Source organism: Desmodus rotundus, chromosome 4 (assembly GCF_022682495.2).
Source record: "Desmodus rotundus isolate HL8 chromosome 4, HLdesRot8A.1, whole genome shotgun sequence".
Taxonomy (NCBI): Eukaryota; Metazoa; Chordata; class Mammalia; order Chiroptera; family Phyllostomidae; genus Desmodus; species Desmodus rotundus.
In genome coordinates, this window is record NC_071390.1 from 180,483,667 (window position 1) to 180,492,460 (window position 8,794).

Here is an 8,794-nt window from a genome sequence, read left to right on the forward strand (position 1 = left end):
AAACTGAAGTTCATTTCTATTCAGGGATTTGCCCAAAGTCACCCAGATAATCAACAGCAGGGCCTAAGTTCCAACGCAGAAGTGGCTTAGGTGTAATACAGCTGAGTCCCTCTGGGGTCTGGGTACAGGAAGCCTCCCTGAGGTGAGATGAGCTACAGCCAGTCACTCTCAAGCAAAGGACTTTTAGCAAGGCGAGAACCTGGAGCTGGGAGAAGCTCAGCTTGTCCCAGGCCCCTATGAAAGCCACTGGGGCTGGAGCAAGTGAAAGTGGCAGAAGCCCAGGCCCCTACCAGGAGGAGGGTTTGAACTGAATGCAGCTGGGAGCTGTGGAGGGTTTTGAACAGGGCATGTCATGGCAGGACATATATACATAAAGTTCTTCAGTGTTTTATATTTGATAGCAGCTTTTTTTGTTGGATGTGTATTTTTTAAAGAACTCTGGCTGTTGTGTCAGGAATGGATGTCAGAGAAGCAAACTTGGCAGTCAGGACACTCAGGACAGCCTTGTAGGCATTGGGGACAGTGCTCCTGGGAGACAGGTGAAGCAAAGCCGGAAGGCAGTGGTTCTCAGCCATTGTTTTCCATTGTCTCCTCCTAAGGAACACTAAGAAATTCAGGTGGAAAAAAAAACAACTAAGTAAGAGTTTGTCTGGCGCGGTTGAACTCTGGAGATTACAAACCATTGTAATATCTAAGATGTGTTTCTTCCCTTAAGCTGCTTTTAACCTGCTGGAGGTCAGTATTCTCCAGAGAAATACCACCAGTGAGACAAACGCATATGGAAGGAGAGGTTATGATTGACACCGAATTATTATAAGGAACTTGCTCCCACAGTGATGGAGCCTGACAAGTCCTAAGACCTGCCATTGGCAAGCTGGAGAGCCAAAGGTGTGGGTCCAGCCCAAACCCACCAGGTTCAAGACCCGGGAAGACCTAATGTTCCAGTTTGAGTCCAGAGATGGGAGCTAGAAACAAGGATCCACCTCCAGTCCAGGGGCACTGAGGCGATGGGAGCTCCCTCTTTTCTATTCAGGCCCCTTGTTCTGTAAGGGCCTTCATCTGATGCGACGAGGCCCACCCAGACGGAGGCGCGCCATCTGCTGCTCTAAGTCTGCCGAAGCAAGGGTTAGCCTCATCCAGAAACACCGTCACTGACAGGCCCAGGATGTCTGACCCAGTGTCCAGGCGCCCGAGGGCCCAGTCAGCTTGACATAGGATGAGCCCTCACAAGGGGGAACGTGGGACTGCAGGGCGAGACCGGGTCTGTGAGCTCAGAGTGCCAGGAGAGGAGCACAAGTGTCCCAGGGGGTGCGGCCCTGGGCCTGAGCGTCCTGGCCTGGAGGTGGCAACTCAGGCGCCCTGGTGACCCTGGAGGGCTCTTGGAACCGACTGGCAGGAAAAGCTGGCATATGTGGGCTATTTCTGTAAAAGCGAAATTTTATTGGTCGGCACCGCTGAGTAGCAGGTTTGGTCCCCAGTTGGGGCACCTATGAGGGGCAACCGATGGATGTTTCTCTCTCACATTGACGTTTCTCTTCCCTCTCTCTCAGATCAATAAACATGTCCTAAGGTGAGTATAAAAACAAAATAAAATATAGCTGATGCTGTAAAAGAAACCCAACAGAGGGCTGCAAAACAGTTAAGGGGATTATGCAGAGAGTACAAAAAAAGACGTAAAACAGGAAAGAAAAGAGAGCTCAAGAGAGGAGGCTGGACAACCTCCGAACAGGAGTTAGAGGGAAAAAAATTTTTTTTTTTAATTAAAAGAACTGATAGGGGAGGGTTATAAGAGGGCTGAATAATAATGGGGAAAAATACAATAAAAACTAAACTTTAGAACGTGAACTGAAGGAAGACCCAGCCCAAATTGGAACAGGACAAGGGAAGGCTGTGAGGAAAGACAGTGAGTGATATGTGAGGTTACTGGGTGCCTGAAACTGAGCTGCAAGGCCGGGTAAATGGCGGACACAACAGCCTGTCAGACCATCCCCAACCTGGCGGGGGACAGCGCGGTGTCTTGGTGGCCACGTGGCCGTTGACCTCAGTAAAACAGCTACATGTATGGATTACGAAAAATGCGCTCAAGGAAGCTGAGAGGGCTACAAGAGACAACCAGGGGCTCCAGTTTCCAGACTGCCTTCCAGTTCCCAGGGCCCGGGGCTGGGGAGTAAGGTTCTGGGCACAATCTTTTGGGGCTGGGGAAAAAAATGTGGAGACAAGGTGGAGCTAGGATCCCAAGTGAGATGGGATGATGAGTCACTCAGCCTGACAGTTTCTCCCTCGGGTCATTGCCAAATTCTCTCACACTGTAAGCGGGGAACTAGGAGGCACACTGGAAAAATCCTGGAAAGCAGAGTGGAGGTGCCAGCCGTTTCATGGGGCTGAGAAGGCCAGGGTTACAGACCAGGACTAACCAGTGGGAGGTGCTCTGAGGCTCCATGGGATGCCCTTAGCGGGCCCCTAAAAGTGGAGGGAACCACCACCATTAGAGCCTGACTGAAGTGCAACACGGCCGTGCACAGTGTACACCCACTGAGACGGTGGCCACGCGCCCCTGCATTATTTGCCTAGCAGAAGCTAGTGCCTGTAGCCGCTCCAATTTTTTATGCATAAGTTCCGCTTTTCATTAAAAATTTCTAGGCATATCAAGGCACAGAGCCTTTTGACTGAAAATAAAAAAAAAAGATGACAAAAACAAACCCATAGGTGAGTCACACTTGGAGTTAGCAGGCAAAGACTGATCAAGAAATAGAGAAAAAGTGTTAATAGAGATGAAAGTACAGAGAATTTCACCCGAGAATTAAGATCTATAAGAAAGTGTACTTGAGCCCTGGCTGGTGTGGCTCAGTGGACTGACTGCCAGCCTGCAAACCAAAGGGTTGCCGGCTGATTCCCAGTCAGGGCACCTGCCTGGGTTGTTGGCTGGGTCCCAGTAGTGGGTGTGCGAGAAGCAACCGATCAACCTCTCTCTCACACATCCATGTTTCTCTCCCTCTCTTTCTCCCTCCTTTCCCCTCTCTCTAAAGATAAACAAACTTAAAAAGGAAAAAAGAAAATCAACTAGCACTGAAAAATAAGATAACTAAAATTAACCACATTGATGTTCTTCTCCCTCTCTCCTTCCCTTCCTCTCTCTCTAAAAATAAATTAGTAAAAAAGAAGAAGAAGAAGAAAAAGAAAGTAAGTTCTTTTGGGCAAAAGAAAAATCATTCAGATGGAAGTGAAGAAAGGCGGAAAGACTAAATATAAGTGGGATACACGTATTGAATTTTATGGGTGGAATTTTACGTATTATGAATAGATAATGAATAACACAATGCTATTTTCCTTTTCCATTTAAAACTGTGATAAAGCATACATAATACAAAATTCACCACTTTGATCTTTCCAAGTGTACAGTTAGGTGACATCAGCTACATTTGCAGTGTTGTACAACCGTCAGCACTGTCCATTACCGGAACGCTCCATCATCCCAAACAGAAACTCTGTCCCCATTGAATACGACCACCCCCCGCCCCCCTCCCACAGCCCCTGCTGAGTAACCTCCACTCGACTTCCTGTCTCTGAGAGCTCGCCCACCCCAGGCGTCTCACACAAGCGAGATCGCACAGTGTTTGTGCTACAGGGTCTGGCACAAACAACGCCCTTTTTAAATTAGAAACTTACGACAAAATCACAAGCATGTCATTCTGTAACATAACACCATCACACTCAAGCACACCACGTGACATTTTAGGTGAAATGTTCAAATTAAATCTATAAATTATCACACTCATGTTATTACCCTACCAACCGCACTTCAGCGGGATTTCTTCCGCTGCACCGTGTTGTCTAGCTTACTTAACTTGGCACGTTATCAGGGTCCACCCAGGTAGTATGTGTCAGAATTTCACCCTCTTTTAAAGCTGAATATTCCATTCTAGATCCTACATAGTGCATCCTGTTTAGCCATTCATCCACCCACACACATTTGGGCTGTTTGTACCTTTTGGCTATTGTGAATGATGTTGCTGCAGTGAGCAGTGGGGTCAAAGTATCTGAGTTCCTGCTTCCAGTTCTTTGGAGGATATACCCCGAGGGGAATTTACTGGATCATATGGTAGCTCTACATTTAACTACTTGAGGAAACACCAAACTGTCTTCCAGAGCGTCCTCACTATTCTTTTTCTACTGCCAGTGCCCGAGGGTTCCAGCTTCTGCGCACCCCTGCCAAGGCTTACTTGCTGTGCTTTTGGTTGTAGCCTTCCCAATGTGTGTGAAGCTGTCTCTCTCTGTGGTCCTGATTTGCATGTCCCTCAGGGCTAATGATGCCAAGTTCCTTTCCTGTGCCTACTGGCCATTTGTGCATCTTCTTTGGAGGAATATCTATTTCGGTCCTCTGCCAAGTTCGAAACTGAGGTGTAATTGTTTTGTTCTTGTTGAACTTTAGAGGCCCTTTATATATCAGTTATTAAGTCCCTTATCAGTGAGAGTGAGTTTGCAAATACTGTCTCCCATTCTGTGGGTTGTCTTCTCCCTGCCTTGACAGTGTCCTTGGGTGCCCAAGTTTTTCATTGTAATGAAGTCAAATTCAACTTTCCTTTTTTGCCTGTTTTTGGTGTCATAGGGAAGAAAACACTGCTATATCCAAGGTCAAGAATATTTGCCTGTTTTCTCCTAAGAATTTTACAGTTTTAAATCTAGGTCTTTGATCCATTTTGTGTTAATTTTTGCCTATGGTTTAAAGACCCAGCTTCATTCTTACACTTGTGAGGGTCCAAGTCTCCAAGCACCTTTTGTTGGAGAGACCTTTCTCTCCATGGAGTGCCTTAAAACCTTGTCAAAAAATCATTTGGCCAAGGAGGAGAGGGTGTAACCCTGGACCCCACCCTTGTTCCCTTGGTCTGAAGGCCTGTCCTCAGGCTGCCACCACGCTGGTTTGATTCCTGCACCTCTGCAAGAAGTTTCAAAATCAGGAACTTGGTTCTTCCAACTTGGTTCTTTTTCAAGATTGCTTCAGCTACCCTGCGTCCCTGCAAATCCATTGAAATTTGAGGGTGGGTTTTCTATTTCTGTAAACATTGCTACTAGGGCTTGGTAGGGATTGCGCTGAATCTCTAAACTGTCTTGGGGTGTCTCTGTATTTATTTAGGTTTGTTTCTCTCAGCAATGTTCTGTAGCAATGTTTCTTTCAACAATGTGTCAGTGCACAAATTTTGCACCTACTTGGTTGACTTTATTCCTAAGTTTTATTATTCTTTTTGAAGAATAATGGAATTGGAATTTCATTACTGAAAATGGTTTTTCTTAATTTCCTTTTCCGATTACTCATTGATAGAGAAACTGATTTGTGAATTTGTATCCTGCAACTTTGCTGAACTCACAAGCTCTAACAGTTGTATGTATGTATTGTGGGTTGTTAAAGGTTTATACATACAAGACCATGTCTTCTACAAACCCTTTCTTTTTCACTTACATTTGGATGCCCCCTCTTCCTTTCTTGCGTAATTTCTCTGGTTGAAATCCCAGTACTAGGATGAACAGAGGTGGTAACAGTGGGCAGGCACCCTCGTCCTGCTCCTATCGTAGGGGAAAAGCCTTCCTTCTTTCACCACTGAACCTGTAAGCTACCAGCTTTTCATACACGGCCTTCTTGATGTTCGTGGTCCGCTGAGTTTTTACCACTAAGTGTAGTTTGTCAGATGCTTCTTCTGCACCTGGCAAGACGATCGCGTGGGTTGTACCGCACTGCTTCTCAGAGGTGGGGCACTGGGGCACTCCTGCACTCCTGGGAGAGACCCTGGATGGAGCGCAGTCCTTTCAGGGGGCTGCTGAATTTGGGGACCAACGCTGCGCCGAGGATTTCTGCGTGGATGTTCACGAGAGATTACTCTGCAATGTCTTTTTCCTGTAGCTGACTTCATGTGGCCTCAGGGTCAGGAGGATACCTTGCAGAGTGAGTCAGGAAGTATTCTCCTGTTACCTTGAGGCCACCTGATCCTTGGCTTTTTGGTGGTGGTGGTGGGGGGGTCTTGAATGCCATTTGAATATCACTTCTTATAGGTCTACTCATTTTCTGTTCATTCTGGAGTCAGTTTTGGTAGTTTGCATTCCTAGGAATTGGTCCATTTCACCTAGGTTGTCGAATTGGTTGGCATACAGGTAGGTAGGCATTCATAGTAGTCTTTTTACCTGTAAAGTTTAGTCATGTCTTCTTTCATTGTTGACTTTAAAGATTTTAATTATTTTTAGAGAGGGGGAGGGAGAAAGAGAGAAAGAGAAACATTAATGTGCGAGAGCAACACGGACTGGTTGCCTCTCAGATGCCCCCAATCAGGGACGGAACCCATAACCCTGGCATGTGCCCAGAGCAGGAATTGAACCGGTGACCATGCAGTTTACGGGACAATGCCCCACCAAGCCACACCAGTCAGGGCCTTTGTTGATTTTAGTAATATGAGCCTTCCCTCTTTCGTTCTTAGTCAATTTAGCTAAAGGTCTGTCAATTTTGTCGATCTTAAAACAACTTCTCCTTGATTTTCTCTAAAGTAGTTTTTTATTCTCAATTCCGTTTACCCCTGCTTTAATCGCTACGATAGTCTTTTCTGCCAGCTCGGGGTCTGGTTTGCTCCGCTCTTTCTAGGCCCTCAAGGCGCACAATTAGAAAACCGAGCCAATCTATTTACCACTACAGTGCCCCCAGCACCGATTTCTTGCATCCCATACATTTTGGTATGTCCTCATTTTCTTTCTTCTCAAGGTATTTTCTAATTTCCTCTGTGATTTCTTCCTTGATCCATTAGTTTAAAAGTGTTAATTTCCACGTATTTTTTGAGTTTTCCTGAATGTCCAGACCCTAAGACCCAGTCACGCCCATCAGCCACGTGAGCAAAACTACACCAAAACTACACCAGCACACAGGGTCCGCTGCTGGCTGGTAGCAGCCAACGACTGAACTGAAAGAACGGATTAACTGACGCGCATTCTTTCGAACGCCCCATAGCAAGAAAGACGGACAAGTCATGCAATGTGAGCAAGTCTCACAGATATTCAGCCAAAGCCGCCCCTCTCCAAAATATACAAATTAAGTGACCCTACCTATTTAAAGTTCAAAGAACAGCCAAAATTAAACTGTATCTTTCAGGCTGTATGTTCTGCTGATTAAACTCTATTTATAGTAGAAGGGTAATTTCTGTAAAAGTTGGATTAGCGATTACCTTGGGGGAGAAGGCCGAGTATAGTGCCAGGAGGAGGAGGAGAGGCTCCCGCGGTGCTGGCAATATTGTTTCTTGGCACAGCTGGCTGTCTCAGGGCATCACCTTACGGTCATTCACTAAGCTGTACTTCTGAGAGAGCCAAGTGAGCTGTGTGTTCGCGCGCTGCACTTCACAGTGTAAAAGATAAGTAAACAAGTATATTGGCTTTGAGTTGGTAACAACCTTAAACACTTCATAAAGGCAAAGGCAAGTATATTCTGGAGGAACCCACCTTCAATCCAGGTCTGGAAGAATTTCCAGAGAATGTACTAAGTTACATGGGCTCACAGTAAGGAGAAAAAAGTTCGTAAACATCCAAAGAAAGAAGTCATCAGGAGCGAGAGGCGCCAGCAATGAAGACTTCAGAAATGGACTACAGACTCTGGATGCTAGATGTGACATACACAGGATATAAAATGGACACACTTCTAACAAAGCTGATTAAAAGGGAAGGCATAATTTAACATTAGTGAGAAAAAGATGCTGCAGAGACTAACTCTGTTTTATGAACTATTTCACACCAAAAACTTGCAATGAGATGAAATGTATGCGTTCCCAGAAACTGTAACTTAACAAAACTGAATTTAAGAAATGTAAATAGTTGTCATTTTCTAAAAAAAAAATCCAATCAGTATTTTAAAATCTTTCCTTAATGAAAACAACAGCTCAGAGGTTTTATTGCTGAGTTCTACCAAACATTCAAGGTACAAACAATGTAAATCCGAGGTATGGCGAGAAGGCTCCTTAGTGTCATTCAATGAACCAGCCTCACTCTGAAACCAAAACCTGACGGTGTAAGAAAACGATGTCAACATCACTCATAAACACATTTGAAAAAACCCTCAACCAAATAATAGCAAAACAAAATAATCAATTTACAGACAGATAAAACATCACGAACAAGCTGGATTTTTCCAAGAAATGCAAGGCTGCTATACACACACACACAAAATTAAATAATGTAACACACTATATTAACTGATTAAAGAGGGAAAGTCCTGTAATATCTCAAGAGAGGTAGAAAAGGAACTTACAAGGTCGAACATCCATTTGTAACAAAACAGAAACACAAATCCCTACCAAGGGAGCTCCCGTGCTTGTCAACCATGTAACAAGAATCTACAGTAAACCTGTTTCTTGGTGAAAATGTGGAAACACACAGACACCGGCCCACACCGTTTTCCGTATTAATGTCTTGGAGGCACCAGAAGTTCAGTAAGACAAAGAAAGGATCAAGAATTAAAGAAAGCCAGCTCGTTGCAGGTGACGTGGTGGTGAATGTGGAGAAAAACAGAACCTACATTCTTTCTTTCCCTGGAGAACTTTTATGAGTGTATCTGAGTCAACACTGACAATGTACGCCACAGAGCAAGGGCTCAAATGCTCCCAACAGAACCTAGGTTCTTGTGAGAACGAGAACTGGGCACAAACATTTGATACACTATATGCAAAAACAGACATTCTTTTAAAAAATTGTTTTTTAATTTACTGGTTTTAGAGAAAGGGAAGGAGAAAGAAGCATCGATTTGTTGTCCCACTTGCTGATGCATTCATTCATG